The sequence below is a fragment of the Trachypithecus francoisi genome, unplaced genomic scaffold (assembly GCF_009764315.1).
Source record: "Trachypithecus francoisi isolate TF-2019V2 unplaced genomic scaffold, Tfra_2.0 Lachesis_group9, whole genome shotgun sequence".
NCBI classification, from domain to species: domain Eukaryota; kingdom Metazoa; phylum Chordata; class Mammalia; order Primates; family Cercopithecidae; genus Trachypithecus; species Trachypithecus francoisi.
Window position 1 is genome coordinate 64,227,039 of NW_022681474.1, and position 18,665 is coordinate 64,245,703.

Sequence of the window (18,665 nt, forward strand, 5' to 3'; positions counted from 1 at the left end):
AGATCAGATGGCTGTAGATGTGTGTATTATTTCTGAGGACTCTGTTCTGTTCCATTGGTCTATATCTCTGTTTTGGTACCAGTACCATGCTGTTTTGGTTACTGTAGCCTTGTAGTATAGTTTGAAGTCAGGTAGCGTGACGCCTCCAGCTTTGTCCTTTTGACTTAGGATTGTCTTGGCAATGCGGGCTCTTTTTTGGTTCCATATGAACTTTAAAGCAGTTTTTTTCCAATTCTGTGAAGAAAGTCATTGGTAGCTTGATGGGGATGGCATTGAATCTATAAATAACCTTGGGCAGTATGGTCATTTTCACGATATTGATTCTTCCTATCCATGAGCATGGTATGTTCTTCCATTTGTTTGTGTCCTCTTCTATTTCACTGAGCAGTGGCTTGCAGTTCTTCTTGAAGAGGTCCTTTACATCCCTTGTAAGCTGGATTCCTAGGTATTTTATTCTCTTTGAAGCAATTGTGAATGGAAGTTCATTCATGATTTGGCTCTCTGTTTGTCTGTTACTGGTGTATAAGAATGCTTGTGATTTTTGCACATTAATTTTGTATCCTGAGACTTTGCTGAAGTTGCTTATCAGCTTAAGGAGATTGTGGGCTGAGACAATGGGGTTTTCTAAATATACAATCATGTCATCTGTAAACAGGGACAATTTGACTTCTTCTTTTCCTAACTGAATACCCTTGATTTCTTTCTCTTGCCTGATTGCCCTAGCCAGAACTTCCAACACTATGTTGAATAGGAGTGGTGAGAGAGGGCATCCCTGTCTTGTGCCAGTTTTCAAAGGGAAGTTTTCCAGTTTTTGCCCATTCAGTGTGATATTAGCTGTGGGTTTGTCATAAATAGCTCTTATTATTTTGAGGTACGTTCCATCAATACCGAATTTATTGAGCGTTTTTAGCATGAAAGGCTGTTGAATTTTGTCAAAAGCCTTTTCTGCATCTATTGAGATAATCATGTGGTTCTTGTCTTTGGTTCTGTTTATATGCTGGATTACGTTTATTGATTTGCGAATGTTGAACCAGCCTTGCATCCCAGGGATGAAGCCCACTTGATCATGGTGGATAAGCTTTTTGATGTGCTGCTGAATCCGATTTGCCAGTATTTTATTGAGGATTTTTGCATCGATGTTCATCAGGGATATTGGTCTAAAATTCTCCTTTATTGTTGTGTCTCTGCCAGGCTTTGGTATCAGGATGATGTTGGCCTCATAAAATGAGGTAGGGAGGATTCCTTCTTTTTCTATTCATTGGAATAGTTTCAGAAGGAATGGTACCAGCTCCTCCTTGTACCTCTGGTAGAATTCAGCTGTGAATCCATCTGGTCCTGGACTTTTTTTGGTGGGTAGGCTATTGATTGTTGCCTTAATTTCAGAGCCTGCTATTGGTCTATTCAGGGATTCAACTTCTTCCTGGTTTAGTCTTGGGAGAGTGTAAGTGTCCAGGAAATTATCCATTTCTAGATTTTCTAGTTGATTTGTGTAGAGGTGTTTATAGTATTCTCTGATGGTAGTTTGTATTTCTGTGGGGTCCGTGGTGATAACTCCTTTATCATTTTTTATTGCGTCTATTTGATTCCTCTTTCTTTTCTTCTGTATTAGTCTTGCTAGCGGTCTGTCAATTTTGTTGATCTTTTCAAAAAACCAACTCCTGGATTCATTGATTTTTTGGAGGGTTTTTTGTGTCTCTATATCCTTCAGTTCTGCTCTGATCTTAGTCATTTCTTGCCTTCTGCTAGCTTTTGAATGTGTTTGCTCTTGCCTCTCTAGTTCTTTTAATTGTGATGTTAGAGTGTCCATTTTAGATCTTTCCTGCTTTCTCTTGTGGGCATTTAGTGCTATAAATTTCCCTCTACACACTGCTTTCAATGTGTCCCAGAGATTCTGGTATGTTGTATCTTTGTTCTCATTGGTTTCAAAGAACATCTTTATTTCTGCTTTCATTTCGTTATGTACCCAGTAGTCATTCAGGAGCAGGTTGTTCAGTTTCCATGTAGTTGAGCGGTTTTGATTGAGTTTCTTAGTCCTGAGTTCTAGTTTGATTGCACTGTGGTCTGAGAGACAGTTTGTTATAATTTCTGTTCTTGTACATTTGCTGAGGAGTGCTTTACTTCCAATTATGTGGTCAATTTTGGAATAAGTGCGATGTGGTGCTGAGAAGAATGTATATTCTGTTGATTTGGGGTGGAGAGTTCTATAGATGTCTATTAGGTCTGCTTGGTGCAGAGATGAGTTCAATTCCTGGATATCCTTGTTAACTTTTTGTCTCGATCTGTCTAACGTTGACAGTGGAGTGTTGAAGTCTCCCATTATTATTGTATGGGAGTCTAAGTCTCTTTGTAAGTCTCTAAGGACTTGCTTTATATATCTGGGTGCTCCTGTATTGGGTGCATATATATTTGGGATAGTTTGCTCTTCCTGTTGAACTGATCCCTTTACCATTATGTAATGGCCTTCTTTGTCTCTTGATCTTTGATGGTTTAAAGTCTGTTTTATCAGAGACTAGGATTGCAACCCCTGCTTTTTTTTGTTCTCCATTTGCTTGGTAGATCTTCCTCCATCCCTTTATTTTGAGCCTATCTATGTCTCTGCATGTGAGATGGGTCTCCGGAATACAGCAGACTGATGGGTCTTGACTCTTTATCCAGTTTGCCAGTCTGTGTCTTTTAATTGGAGCATTTAGTCCATTTACATTTAAGGTTAATATTGTTATGTGTGAACTTGATCCTGTCATTATGATATTAACTGGTTATTTTGCTCGTTAGTTGATGCAGTTTCTTCCTAGCCTCGATGGTCTTTACATTTTGGCATGTTTTTGCAATGGCTGGTACCGGTTGTTCCTTTCCATGTTTAGAGCTTCCTTCAGGGTCTCTTGTGAGGCAGGCCTGGTGATGACAAAATCTCTAAGCATTTGCTTATCTGTAAAGGATTTTATTTCTCCTTCACTTATGAAACTTAGTTTGGCTGGATATGAAATTCTGGGTTTAAAATTCTTTTCTTTAAGAACGCTGAATATCGGCCCCCAGTCTCTTCTGGCTTGTAGAGTTTCTGCCAAGAGATCTGCTGTTAGTCTGATGGGCTTCCCTTTGTGGGTAACCTGACCTTTCTCTCTGGCTTCCCTTAAGATTTTTTCCTTCATTTCAACTTTGGTGAATCTGGCAATTATGTGTCTTGGAGTTGCTCTTCTCGAGGAGTATCTTTGTGGCGTTCTCTGTATTTCCTGAATTGGAATGTTGGCCTGCCCTACTAGGTTGGGGAAGTTCTCCTGGATGATATCCTGAAGAGTGTTTTCCAACTTGGTTCCATTTTCCCCCTCACTTTCAGGCACCCCAATCAGACGTAGATTTGGTCTTTTGACATAATCCCATACTTCTTGCAGGCTTTGTTCATTTCTTTTTCTTCTTTTGGTTTCTCTTCTCGCTTCATTTCATTCATTTGATCCTCAATCGCTGATACTCTTTCTTCCAGTTGATTGAGTCCGTTACAGAAGCTTGTGCATTTGTCACATATTTCTCGTGTCATGGTTTTCATCTCTGTCATTTCGTTTATGACCTTCTCTGCATTAATTAGTCTAGCTGTCAATTCTTCCACTCTTTTTTCAAGATTTTTAGTTTCTTTGCGCTGGGTACATAATTCCTCCTTTAGCTCTGAGAAGTTTGATGGACTGAAGCCTTCTTCTCTCATCTCGTCAAAGTCATTCTCTGACCAGCTTTGATCTGTTGCTGGCAATGGGCTGCGCTCCTTTGCAGGGGGAGATGTGCTCTTATTTTTTGAATTTCCAGCTTTTCTGCCCTGCTTTTTCCCCATCTTTGTGGTTTTTATCTGTCTCTGGTATTTGATGATGGTGACGTACTGATGGGGTTTTGGTATAGGTGTCCTTCCTGTTTGATAGTTTTCCTTCTGATAGTCAGGACCCTCAGCTATAGGTCTGTTGGGGATTGTTTGAGGTCCACTCCAGACCCTGTTTGCCTGGGTATCAGCAGCAGAGGTTGCAGAAGATAGAATATTGCTGAACAGCGAGTGTACCTGTCTGATTCTTACTTTGGAAGCTTCCTCTCAGGGATGTACTCCACCCTGTGAGGTGTGGGGTGTCAGACTGCCCCTAGTGGGGGATGTCTCCCAGTTAGGCTACTCAGGGGTCAGGGACCCACTTGAGCAGGCAGTCTGTCCGTTCTCAGATCTCAACCTCCGTGTTGGGAGATCCACTGCTCTCTTCAAAGCTGTCAGACAGACTCGTTCGCGTCTGCACAGGCCTCTGCTGCTTCCCCTGTTGTGTTTTAGCTGTGCCCTGTCCCCAGAGGTGGAGTCTACAGAGACAGGCAGGTTTCCTTGAGCTGCTGCGAGCTCCACCCAGTTCGAGCTTCCCAGCGGCTTTGTTTACCTACTTAAGCCTCAGCAATGGCAGGCGCCCCTCCCCCAGCCTCGCTGCTGCCTTGCGGTTAGATCGCCGCAGACTGCTGTGTTAGCAATGAGGGAGGCTCCATGGGCGTGGGACCCTCCCCGCCAGGTGTGGGATATATTCTCCTGGTGTGCCCGTTTGCTTAAAGCGCAGTATTGGGGTGGGAATTACCCGATTTTCCAGGTGTTGTGTGTCTCAGTTCCCCTGGCTAGGAAAAGGGATTCCCTTCCCCCTTGCGCTTCCCAGGTGAGGCGATGCCTCACCCTGCTTCAGCTCTCACTGGTCCGGCTGCAGCAGCTGACCAGCACAGATTGTCCGGCACTCCCTAGTGAGATGTCCCCAGTACCTCAGTTGAAAATGCAGAAATCACTGGTCTTCTGTGTCGCTTGCGCTGGGAGTTGGAGACTGGAGCTGTTCCTATTCGGCCATCTTGCTCCGCCCCTCCGAGGTCTTCAATTCTTGTCCAGTGATAACCGGCATGTGTTGGTTAAAGCCATGGACTAAGGCCACATTTTTACCTATTTTTGGTTGTGCAAAGGCTTTTCTTTCCAGAGGACACTCTTATTATGTTACGCCATTAGTATGTGCTTAACTATATCCCACTCATTGCCATCAAGCCACTAAGCACACACTCATTTGCAAGTTAGAAAAGAAAGAGAAAATCTTTCTAGAAAAGAAGACTAATCCTTAAAAACGAAAAGACTACTTTTAAGAAACTGGTTCCACATATAACAGATTAGCATATTGTCATAATTTAAGAAACACCAGAAAAACACATACACTTTGACTTGTGTTCTACAGAGCCAACAGACTGTACTCATATTGAGTATTAGAATATTTTACACGCTACCACAATGCTGAGAACACCACAAATTCAGGCATGAATGCTGAGCAATGCGAAGATATGGGTGGAGACACTGACCAAGTGTTTCCATCTATTATTCTTTAACATTGATTGGGACTAAAATAACATCTCTCACTCTCTCTCTCTCTCTCTCTCACACACACACACACACACATATATTTTATCCTGAACACAGTCACTGGCATACTGCCTTCTACATAGTAGGTATAGAATTATTTGCTGAACTGAACATGGGACCACACTTCTTTTGTTTCTCAGTGAAGAAACAAGTCAATTTACTTAAGTGTTAGCAATAATTCAGGAAAATGAAAACAAAACTGCAGTCATAACCAGACCAGGCAAATAGGCACACAAAATGGAAAGGAGAGGTCATGTGATAATTCATAGGATCAGAGAAAACTTCTGCATATAATACTACTCCAGGAAAGAGGAGCTTAAGTTGTCTATAAATACTAAGCATGTACTGTAAATTTTTGTTAATCTGGCTTTTGACCAAACTGATAATGTCCGATTACAGTCTATATATATATCATAATGAAAGATATAATGTAATATACAAATGTAACATGTTATATAATAATGTACAATGTGTATATTATCTAATTTTAAATACTCTAAAAATAGGTATCATTTAGAGTATCCCAAGTACCATGAACATGTTAGATTTTAGTAATTCTAATGATTCAGTAAATTTTGGGTGAAATTTTAAAATCCTTCTCTAGGTAAATCTTCATAAACTCTTTTTATATTTTCAAAATATCTTTTAAAACATAACTCCAATAAAAGTCAATTATTCTAAATTTTACCCCTGCAAAAGGGTTGGTGGTTTTTAATATCTTCAGATACACGCTATTAATAGAATGAAAACTGATAGGCAAAGGCAGGGAAAGGGCTGTCATTGCTCACAGACGCCTAGTTCTTTTTATCTCCTGTCTCTCATTACATAAAAGTTAATAAGGATTCACAGGATTTGTCTTTGATACTTTCTCTGTTTTTGTTCTGGCCTCTCTCCCTTCCTCCCCAGATCCTGTATCTATATGCCCCCAACAAGAGCCATCCTCCCAAATTACCTTTCCCTTTTCTTGCCTTATCTAAATTCCCATCCACTCAATGAGCTAATTTCAGCCAGTGTTAATACAACTCACAGACAGATGAAACAATGAAAAAGCAAAGTCCTCAGGAGATTAAATTAAATTCAGTCCCAAAAAAGATGATACCTTTTTACATTGAGGAAAGTATTTGGATTAAAATATTTCACACTAAATTACCTATAACTAATATTTCCTTCATAAGTAAAGTCTGCTTTTATGAAAGGATGCTTTTTAATTCATAGAAACTGTTACTTATGGAAGATAGGAAGTATGACAAACTCTAAGAAAAATGTGAAGACAAAATCAAAAATACAAATGCGTAAAGTACTTAATCAAAAAACAGAGAAGCCATGTAATCAATACAGCAGTCCAAAAGCCCAAACTTTAAAGAATCAAGAAAACAGATAAATCACCAGCCTAGTTAATCCTAGAGAAAAAATTAAGTGGCATGAATGTTCAATATTAAAATGCAAATGGAGTTAACTACAACTATAAAGAAATTTAGGAAACTTACTTTATAAATATTTTGTACAAACCTAAGCCACCTAGATGAAAACCCTTTCTAGGATAATGTAAATAATTATCACTGTATTATAGAACTTGGAAAATTATTTAAGAGACATAGACAGAGACATCATAGAATAAATTTAGGAAGATACTAGTTAACCACCCCAAACTGCCAGGTGTTTTCACAAGTAAATGTCTTCAGATCTTTAAAGGACTGATAATTTTGTAACTTTTTAAAGAGAGAGGGAAATGAAAAGTCTAAATTCTAGGAAGTTAACATAATAATAATTAAAATCTGAGAAAGGATACACATGCATGTGCACACACACACAGACATGCACGCACGCATGCACACACACACGCTCAGTCCTAAATAAAATATGCAATGGTCTTAAATAAAATACTAAAAGAATGAAGCAAACATTACTTAACATGAGAAAATATATGAGCGTTTACTATATTAACATAAAGGAGAAACGACATCTAGAGATACAGAAAGGCATTTGAAAAAAATTCACCATTCCCTTGCTGATACTTTTGCATGAAAAGAAAACTGAAGTTAGTATCATAATAAACATAAAAAACATAATAATAATAAATTATTAAGAATCAGAGGCATTTGTAAGATAAAGATGTTTAGTTTCATCATTATTAGTTAACAATATTTTAAAAGAATAAACCAATTTTTAAAAAGAATAAAAGAGAAAGTATAAATATTAGAAAGGAGAAGCAAAATTATTTGCAGAATAACATTTATAGAAAATTCAGGAAAAATCAATGAAAAAGTTATTAGCAGTAAGAACATTTGGTAAATGGTTAATTACAAATTTAAAAGAAAAAAATCAGTATCTTTCCAACAGAAAAAATCAACAGCTTTCCAATGTATCAACAGTAACCAGCTAAAAACATGAAACAGGAAAAAATTCTATTACTAGCAAAGCAAATGAAATACATGAAGGAAAAAGCTTAAAATAAAACATGGAGGACCTACATGAAAAAAAACTAGCATTCTACGTAAAAGTCATCAAATATTTGAATAAATGAAAAGCTATATCTTAGTTATGGATAGAATGATTTTGTATAATAAACATGTCAATTTTACCTAAAATTTTCTATAAATTCAATGCAATTTTGATCCAAATGCTACACATGGTATCTTGGATTCTAAATCTAAATGACTTAGATCAACACATCTATAGTTTATACAGAGAAGTAGGAGCACCGTCTCTGGAACCCAACTGCCTGGCTCAAATCACAGCTTCACTGCTTACTAGCCTTGTCACCTTGGGGATGTTATGTATTCTTCTAATGTCTCAGTTTCCTCATTGCCAAGATTGAAATAATAAGTAGTATATCCCTGACATGGTTCTCACAATGATGAAAGTAAGTATATATGCAAAACACTTAGTAATACGGTACACATATTCTTGATACATACTCTTGGTATTATTATCTGAGAAAATAAACACATTAAAATATTCAGGAAAATTCAGAAAAATAATAGTAATGGTGGTGGTGGGAAAACATGAACTAGATATAACAGAGTGTAAACTTTATCTTGAAGCTACAGAAATGGAAACAGATTTGTACTGTTACAGGGATGGGCAGACAATCAATGCATTTGAACATGATACAAAATAGACCCTAAACAAATAGGAGTCTTGCAAATTAGTGGGGGGAAAGATGCATTATTTAACAAAAATCATTTGGAAAAAATATCAGATCCCCATGACTTTCATCAAAATGAAACCCACATGAATCAGACTTTAAATCAGAAAAAAACTGAAACCATAAAAGTATTACAAGAAAATAAAGGCAAATCCTTTTACAAACCTAGAATAATGAAGGCTGTTAAAAGCATGACATGAAACCCCACAACTATACACAGAAAAAAATAAAGTCAAAAGACAAATGACAAATTGGGAAAAATATGTGCAACACATATGACTAAAGGCTGACATTTTTATTAGAGAATTCTTAAACACTCATAAGAAAAAGATGAACCACCCAGTAAGAATATGCATAGGCAATTCACACACACAAAGATGCCCAATAAACATGTAAAAAGATGCTCAACCTCAGTAACAGAAGAAATATCCATTTTAATCCTATATTTTTATAATCACTTCTCGCACGCACTCTCAACTTTCTTGCTCTCTCTGGCTTCAAAATCTCTATTCTGGCTAACCTCTTACTTTGATTAAACTCCACCATTCCTAATTCTATACCTCAGTCCCTCTATACTTCAAAGTTTTTTGAAAAAGTTGCCTACATGTGTCTCTAATTTGTTTCTTCCTATTTTATCTTAAATTAGTCCAATTACAACACTCCACCAAAAGTGTTCTTGTCATGACTGTGAGCACTGCTAAACCCAATGACAATTATCAGTCCTCATTTGACTTGACCTTCTAGCAGCATTTGACATAATTCATTACTCTCTCCTTTTCAAAACAATCTCTTCTCTTGACTCTATCAGTTTTCCTCTTAACTCACCAACTGCTTCTTTTCCGTTTCTCTCCTCCATTTCCTCAATCTGTCTCATGGCTCCAAATACCATTTGTTGACTCCCAGTTTTATATCCCAGCCCGACTTCTCCTATGAATCCCAGACTTATATACCAAATTGTCTACTTGATATCTCCACTTGGATTTCTAATGGGAATTTTTTTACCATAGCCAAATCCAATTCCTGGTCTCTCAGTCTTCTTTATTTCAGTAAATGGCAACTCCATTCCTCCAGTTGTTCAGGCCAAAAGTCTCAGTGAGTTTTGACTCCTCTTTTTCTCTCATATCCCATGCATCTAATCTGGAAGGAAATACTTACAAAAATATATTCAAGATCTGACCACTCACTCACTACCAATTCCCTGCCACTAACTACCTGGTGGTACCATCATCTCTTACTTCGAATACTGTCACTGGCTCCTATCTTGTCTCCCTGCTGCCACCTTTCTCTTCCTGGAGTCAGTTCTCAACACAGCAGACAAAGAAAACATTCTAAAACATCAGTGGAATCTTGTCGAACCATCTAATGGCTTCCCATCCTGTTCACTGTAATCCAAGGCCCTTCCTTCATGGGCTGACTCTCCTCACCTGTCTCTCTCAGACTTTGTCTTCTACTTTACCCCTGGTTCACTGCATTCCAGGTACACTGGCCTCTTGTTTCTAGGCTTTTGTGCTTCATATCACTCTACCTGTAATATTCTTTATGCACTGCCCAATTCCACCTCCTCAGGGAGGTCTCCTATGACTCCCCTATTTAAATACCACCACCCCACCCCATTGCACTCCCTACTCTCTCCCTCAATTTATTTCTTTTAAAAATACTTGTCACTATAATACACTACAATGCAAGTTCCATTTGGACAGGAATTTTTTGTTTTGATCATAACTGTTACCCTCATCTATAACACTGGCTGTAGATACTAATCCCTAGATAAATGATGTTTAGTACATTGGCAAAAAACATCCCAGTAACACCTGGCATATGCAAGGTTTAAATAAAAGAGTACACTCTTATATGCTGTGTTAATTTGGCAATATTTATCAAAATTTAAAATGCCAACTTGTTGATCTAACAATTTCTTGGTACCCTAAAAATTAACACATGTATGCAAATATGCATACATATGTTTATCTGAAAGCTTGTTTTTAACTATAAAAACCTTAATAGTCATCTAAGATATATTGTTTGGTACTGATAGAGAAAGTTTTCCAACATAGTTTCATTCCATTCTTGCAGAAAATACAGTAGATGCAGTATAGTATCCATATTACACATGCACCTTAACATCAATTCACGATGTCTAGGACATACAAAGGAGGAAATCAGGTACCAAAAGAGCGACCTGTTTTTCTGCCTTATTCCTTTGATATTAGTTGAATGTTTATGTTACTTTAAAAATTTTAAGATATACTTTAAATGTGCAAAGAAAAAGCCAAATAATGTTCAGCATAATGTTGCCAGTGGCAAACTTTACAAAACTGAACTGGGATTGGGCAAAACATTTGCTGACTCTCTATGTATGTATGTACGTATGCTTGTATATGCATATATTTCTACATATGTATGCATATTTTAGACACAGGGTCTCACTCTGTCACCCAGGCTGGAGTGCGGAGGCATGATGGTAGCTCACTGCAGCTGTGTACTGCTAGGCTCAAGCGATCCTCCTGCCTTAGCCTCTCAAGTAGCTGGGACTAAAGGCCTGTGCCACCACACCCAGGTAATTTAAAGAATTTTTTTTTTTTTTTAATAGAGACAGGGTCTCACTATATTGTCTATGGTGGTCTTGAGCTCCCAGCCTCAAGCAATCCTCTGGCCTGGTCTTCCAAAGTGTTAGGATTACTGGTATGTGCCACTGCACCCAGTTCTCTTCCTTAACATTTTTATGTTATTTGAATTTGGTATCACAGTGAATAGGAAGTACAATTAAAAACACTAATCAGGATACTGAAATAAAATGTAAAGAATAATGAAAGGTAAAAAGGACATTTATTAGTTGATGAATACTATGTTGTAAATAAATATCTGTGGATTTTGAAATAAAATGATTTTTATGTTTTATGAGACAATAATAAGATCTATTTTCTTAATTTTGAAAGATAAAGTATGAAAAACATTTACCTTTCCTATTCATGGCTACATAATGTTATATAAAATGAAAAGGAAGGTAATACTTGCTGAACACCAGGACAAGTGACTTCTTCCAGCTAGCGCTGAGGGAAGCTGCTCTCATACTGCACAGACACCACGAGGGAGGCCTTGTGGAGAGCGCACGCTTTCACTTGTCAAGGGCAATGAGCATCCCCAAAGTACAGGTTATAGTATCTCACATACACCCAAACATACAGTCAATTATTTAAATAGTTTCAACCACAGGAGTTGGCATGATTTTCCATTTTTCTCATTTTATGAAAAAAGTTTAAGAAATATTTTGACATTTACTAATCCCAGAAGGCAATTTTCCTTTGGTCGGCTTTGAGGCTCATCGATTAGTAGCAGAACTGGTTGTGAAAAATAAGATGAAGGAAGAGGACAAGAATTATATTCTAATTCATTTCATTTGGTTCTCCAAGATTCCTTCAAACTAGTGATGCTGTATGCGTAATTTAAAACTCCTGACCATGGGAAGGGAAATCATAGGAAAAGTGAAAAGAAAAAGATCATGAACTCCAAGGATGTAGTTTGAGGACGGATCTTCCCTTACTTCCATGGGAATGACAACATACAGTAATCTAAGTAAGGCTTACTGGTCCCAAACTAGGAGACTTCCTTTCAGGAAGCTTTCCTGAGAGCCAAATTTCAACACGGGGTACTAATTCCCTGAGTCTAGTCTTGTAAAGAAAGTCTTTCTACTCCTTCATTGGAAAGACATGAAAGAACAAGGGGGATAATTAATGAAATTTTAATTGGAATTTATTTCCTGATGAAGTATTAAAAACAAACAATTTGTAGGTAACTAGAGTTTAGTTTTATTGAGCTCTTCTAAGCATTATATGTTACAAGCTTGTGAGTTGTCAAATTAGAATGAATAATTTAGTTCCTTTGACTTAAGTGCTTCAGAAGATAGGAGAATGAAGATATTTAATATCTATAGTCTCCACCTCTAAGATATGTGTAATCTTTGCAAATATGAGTAATATACATGAAGTATTATATAAATGTCACAGTACATAATTAAATGCTAAATTAAAAGTGATGTAGAAAATAAATACTATAAGAGTCCTTACCTAATTATGTTAATCTCTCTTTTATGCCTTGCTAATGAGCCACAGAGGTAAAATTGAGTACTTTGTTTCTTTTCGATTTGGAATATATTGTTGGGAAGTTAAATAAATTTGAACTGTAGTACCAAAAAAATCCTGATGTTTTGTTTTACCTAAGTTACCTGAGTAGCAGTGTGAATTATAATCATCTCTGGATATAACTTATTCCAGAAAATAAATAACATCCAATAAGCCAGAAGATCATGCAAACTAACTCTCATTTTCTTATATAATTTTTTTTCTTGGAGAATAAGTGGGCTTTGTGATGGAAGAAGTGGACATTCTTGGAAAAACACACATAAATAGCACATTTAATACCATATATAAAAATGAACTAGGAAATAGGTATTTTAAACGTACTTTAAAGAAATTATGACCTGTCACATTTCTACCACTGATAAATAGAAAAGCTTACAATCAATGCTCCTCGTGTACTTCTGCACCCTGCCCCAACCCTGATCCACAAAGTGCTTATGACATATTCAGTGCTTTATATGCACTGAATCCATTAATCCTTACAGGAGCCACTTGAAGTAAGAATTATCATTATCCTTATTTTATAGACAATGAAACTAAGACTTAGATTACATAACTTGCCAAAGGTCAACCAGTTAGTACTGGTAGCCAGGATTGTACCCTAGGCCATGTGGTTCCGGACATGCTCTGAACATGTTACTGTACTATCTCTCCAAAGATAGAAGAGTAGAGCCCATAAATGAAAAAAAGGCCTCACAAAAGAAAAAAAAAAAAAAACAGAATAAAAGTTGGTTCCCAATGAATTATTAAAGACTTCATTGACAAGTACTTAATCAAATCTTTCTGAACTTCTCAGAATCTAAGATGATAAAATTTAAAGTACCCCTATTATTCTCCTTTACTTCAGAATGAAAATGAAGGACATACATAATAATCACAAAACCTCAGGTCAAGAGATTGTTTTGTTCTCTTGATTTGAAATTTCTGATGAATCTCCACTGCATATGCCATAAATTCCAAACTCCCATGCGTGGCAAATAAGGGTCTCCTGACTGCATACATTATCGCTTAAACAATCTCTTCATCTTCACTTGCTACTGTTCTGCAAAGTATATTCAATTTTCCAGACATCCTGAAACTTCATGCTTCTGCTATGTATTCTTCCTCTTCTCTAGGGCCAAATTCCTACTCATCTTTTGGAACTCATATCCTATCTATCATTAACAATCCTCTCCAGGCACCAATGCCACCAGTTTGTTTCTGCCTGTAAATTTCCTCCTCTGGACTACAATACCCATGTCATTGGTCCTTTGTTTCCATTTACCAAACAGTAGCCGGGGTGATCTTTCAAAAATGTAAAGCAAAATGTATCACTCTCCTTCTTAAAACCTTTCAATGGCTTTCCATTGTTCCATCATTCCTGCAAGGCCCCACATTTTTGGGCCTGCACCTTTTCCACTATTCTATTCACTCTCGCTAAATGACCTGTTTGTTCTTTGTAAATGGCAAGCCTTCTCTACTCCATGCCCTTGCACTTGCCTTTCCCTCTGCCTGGGATTGTTTCCAGCTCCACATGGCTGGCTATTTATTTTCCACTCTAGTGTCATAGTTCCAAAGATGACTTCCATGATCACCTAAACTAACATGCTCTATCCTTTACTCTTTCACATCATCCTATTTATTTCCTTCAAAGCATCCATCGCAGTCTGTAATTATCTTGTTTAGTTACTTGTTTACTTTCTTCTACTCTGTATTAGTATTCTATTGTTGATGTAACAAATTAACATATTTCTAAGAGGCTTAAAATAGCATACATTTATTATTTCACAATTAGATGCCCAATACGGGTCTCACTGGACTAAAATCAAGATGTTGGCAGAACTGTGTTCTTTCTGGAGACTCTAGGGGAGAATCCACTTTCCTGCCTTTTCCAGCTTGTAGAGGCTGCTGCATTCCTTGGCCCATGGCCCCTTCCATCTTCAAAGCCAGAAATGGCCAGTTCAAACTTTCTCATGTCACATTATTCTGACACTGACCCTTCTTCAAACTCCAGCTTCCACTTTTAAGGAACACTGCATTTTGCCTAGCCAGGTAACCCGACATAATCTCCCTATTTTAAGGTCAGTTAATTAGTGACCTTAATTCCTTTGCTACTTAATACTCCTTTTTTCAAGTAATGTAACATATTCACAGGTTTTAGGGATTAGGACATGGACATATTTGGGAGGTCATTATTCTACCTACCACACTCCCCCACTAAGATGTAAGCTCCATGAGGGCAAGGACATCATTTTGTTCCCTCCAGTAGTCTAAGTTCCAAGCTTTATAGGGCATAACAAAGGCATATAAGACATCTGTTGAACTAATGAACAAACTAAAACACTGCTACTTTAGTGATGCTCTTCTTGACCTTTCCTGACTCTTGTTCTTTGTGCTTTTGTATTACGTTTTATTCCTCTACAATAGTGACCATATCCCATCATGTTTACATTATGTTCACATCTATCATTAGGTCTTTGGTCAAGTGTTCAGTGTTCTGATTATGTGTCAGTAAAGAATTAAGTGCTATGAAAAATGTATTGACTCAATGAATTTTAAAATGAAAGGGACATAAAGTTTCAAAAAGTTTATGTTAATGATTTGGTAATTGTTTTTATGGCTTCCTAATCAAATGTGGAGTATTCAGATAATATGTCAATAAAGGGTTATCCTGCTGTGAAATATGTGTTTATTTAATGAATTTTAAGCCTGGTAAGGATGTGAAGATATGTCTCAGCTTCGTATTTTATACTTGAGGAAACTGAAACCCAAAGAGGCTAAGTAATTTATCTAGTTATATAAAAATTGTGAGCCGGCACTAATTTCAGTTAACTCTCTATAAAACCTAACTCCTAAGGTTACCATGAAGATTCCGTGAATGCATTTAAAAGCACATAAACACGGTGCCCAGCACATAGCAGTGCTCTATAGTGGGGGCACAGATGCTTTATTGGCATGATCATTATTCTAAGCATTACATATTTCCCACTTATCAACAACAAAAATAACTTATGCAAAATAGTTAATAATTGCTGAGTCAAAGAATGATTTTAAAAGTAACATGGTTAAACAATTTTTAACATGCTAATTGCTTTCCTACTTTTATTTTTATAGAAAAAAGTAAGTAAAGAAAAATAAAGTAGGGCATGAATATTACACTGAATATTACACTGATCTCTATCATGGAGTCTTCCCTAACTTATTCGAACTGAAAGCAATTTCTTTCCTCCATTATTGTCTTTCCAGCAAGGTCAAAACCATTTTTATAATAATACTAAGGCATTACTTGCCCTTTTCACTTCCTTGGCATTTGCACTGATGCTACAAAGACAATGGTAGGTCAAACTGTTGGCATCTTAGCACTTACCAAGGCAGCAGCAACAAACTATATCATTGCAGCCCTCACTGCCACTCGTTTCCAGTTAAAATATTTGCCAGTTTCACTTAAGTACATCCTTGATGAAGTAGTAAAAATTACTTTAATAAGTTTTGGCCTTTTAGTATATGCATTTTTAGTGTTCTGTACAACAAAATGGGATGTATACACCAAACACTTCTGCTGGACATCAAAGTATAACAGCTGTCTTATGGAAAATCACTCCTGGAATTAAGTTGCTAGCCGAACTAGCTGCTTTTTTCATGGTACATCAATTTAACTTGAAAGAATAACGAACTGACAAACAATGGTTTGAGTCTTTGGCATATATTTTCTCAAAAATAAAACAAATAAGCCTGTCATTTAAAGGAAAACAAATTGGCCAAATTTGTTGCCAATAAAATTTGAGCTTTCAGATGTAAATGAGAATTTTGGAAAACATGTTAACTGCAGTTGAGTTGAGTTTTGCAATTTCCTAATTTTGAAGACCCTTCTGAAGGGATTGGTGCTGCTATTAGTGATTTTTTGGTTGGGTAAAATGGAATGTGTCAACATTTGGAAGATCTGGACAATTCAGTGAACCAATACCTTCCAAATAACTAATGCATGATGTTGCAAATTAATAAATTTGACCACTTGTAAAAGGTAAAAGGTCCCCTCAAAGTTCAAGAGAGCAGTGATTTTTTAATGTAACGAACTATAAAATTCATTGATATGGTTTCATATTTTACATCACAACTAAACTTTAAGAAAGTGCTACTTGAGGAGTTTTGGCATAGCAATCACAGAATATCCACAATTATCTAAAAAGGCTAATTCCAACTACGTATCTATGTGAGGTTAGGTTTTAATGCAGTTCAACACATTGCAACAGCTGGAATGTAGAAGCAGATACGAGAATTCAACTGCTTTCTATTAACCCACATATGAAGAGATTTGTAAACATGTAAAACAATGCCACTCTTTTTTAAACAATACAGTTTTGCCTCAAAGATATTTTATGTTAACATATAATAACTTTATTAAGAATGAATAAATATTTAAAATTTTTCTATTTTTAATGCTGTAAATATCAATAAATATAGCCCACACAGTCAAAAGCATTTTGGGGCCATAAATCACTTTTAAATGAAGGCTTCCTGAGACAAGCATCTTTTGAAAATTATAGAATTTAATAAAGTTAGCCACTAATCAAATGTATCTATTCACTCTGAATTTTTTAAAAAAAAAATTTGAGACAGGGTATTGTGCTCTGTTGCTCACGATGGAGTGCAGTGGCATGATCACAGCTCATTGCGGCCTCAACCTTCCAGGCTCAAGTGATCCTCCTTCCTCAGCCTCCTGAGTAGCTGGGACCACAGGCACACAACACAACACCTGGCTAATTTTTAAATTTTCTGTAGAGACGGGGTTTTGCCATGTTGCTCAGGCTAGTCTCAAACTCCTGGGCTTAAGCAATCCACCTGCCCTGGCCTCCCAAAGTGCTGGGATTATAGGTGTAAGCCACCATGTCTATCCTTAAATTAGTTAATTAAATTTCTAAATAAAATAAAAAATTAAATTCCTCATTTATACAGCATACATTTCAAGTGGTCAAATAACCACAGGTAGCCAATGGCTATTAGGTAAAATAGAGAATATTTCTTTCATCCAAGAAAGTTCTACTGGACAGTGTTGGTCTACACTATATTCTGAAGGTAGTTATTAGCATTTACTAAGTATCACTGGTAATATTCTTTCAGTATTTTATCATACCTGCGTTAACTCCTTAAAAAGAACATATGCTTTTTGAGGGCAGGAACCAGAATACTGATATCTGTATCCACATATACATGATATTTCAATATATTCCTGTCCAAATTTACAACCACCAGAGTCTCCACCTTTTCCGTTCTTATGTGTTTAAAGTAAACTATTTTGTCAACAAATTAATGTTTATGTTGCTTCACTTCACGTTTTCATAAAAATTTAAAGACAATCCTTTTATCTGTTATACTACACAGGTCTTAGTTATAATTAAGAATTTTCAAGTTTTCCTGAGTTCTGTACGTGATTGAAAGTAATGTTTTCATTAAAGTATTAAAATTATTCCATTAGATTATATCCATAAATAATAAGATAATTAAATTTATCTTGAATGAATTAGTAGCACCTAGGTTCAGAGGATTTTTTTTTTTTCTGTTGAGACGGAGTCTCGTTCTGTAGCCCAGGCTAGAGTGCAGTGGCCGGATCCCAGCTCACTGCAAGCTCCGCCTCCCGGGTTTATGTCATTCTCCTGCCTCAGCCTCCCAAGTAGCTGGGACTACAGGTGCCCGCCACCTCGCCCGGCTAGTTTTTTGCATTTTTTTAGTAGAGACGGGGTTTCACTGTGTTAGCCAGGATGGTCTCCATCTCCTGACCTCGTGATCCGCCCGTCTTGGCCTCCCAAAGTGCTGGGATTACAGGCTTGAGCCACCGCGCCCGGCCCAGAGGATTTTATTTTCTGTATGGCCTTGTAGGTTTTCTAACTTTTTGGGATGCCAAAATACTAGGCATGTTCTGTAGTGATCTATCTGCCCTCTATTACTCCTCAAACAATAGAGATTTATAGTATAAGGAATGATTGCTTCTTGGCCTTTTGGCTAAGATCAAGTGTAC

At 36.9% G+C, this 18,665-nt stretch overlaps 1 protein-coding gene across 12 annotated transcripts in view; it reads right to left on the reverse strand.

Annotated features, from left to right (window-relative positions):
• The window catches only part of ZEB1 (zinc finger E-box binding homeobox 1), a 192,767-nt gene that overhangs the window by 67,868 nt on the left and 106,234 nt on the right, over positions 1-18,665 (reverse strand). The gene's annotated exons all lie outside the window — the stretch shown is intronic.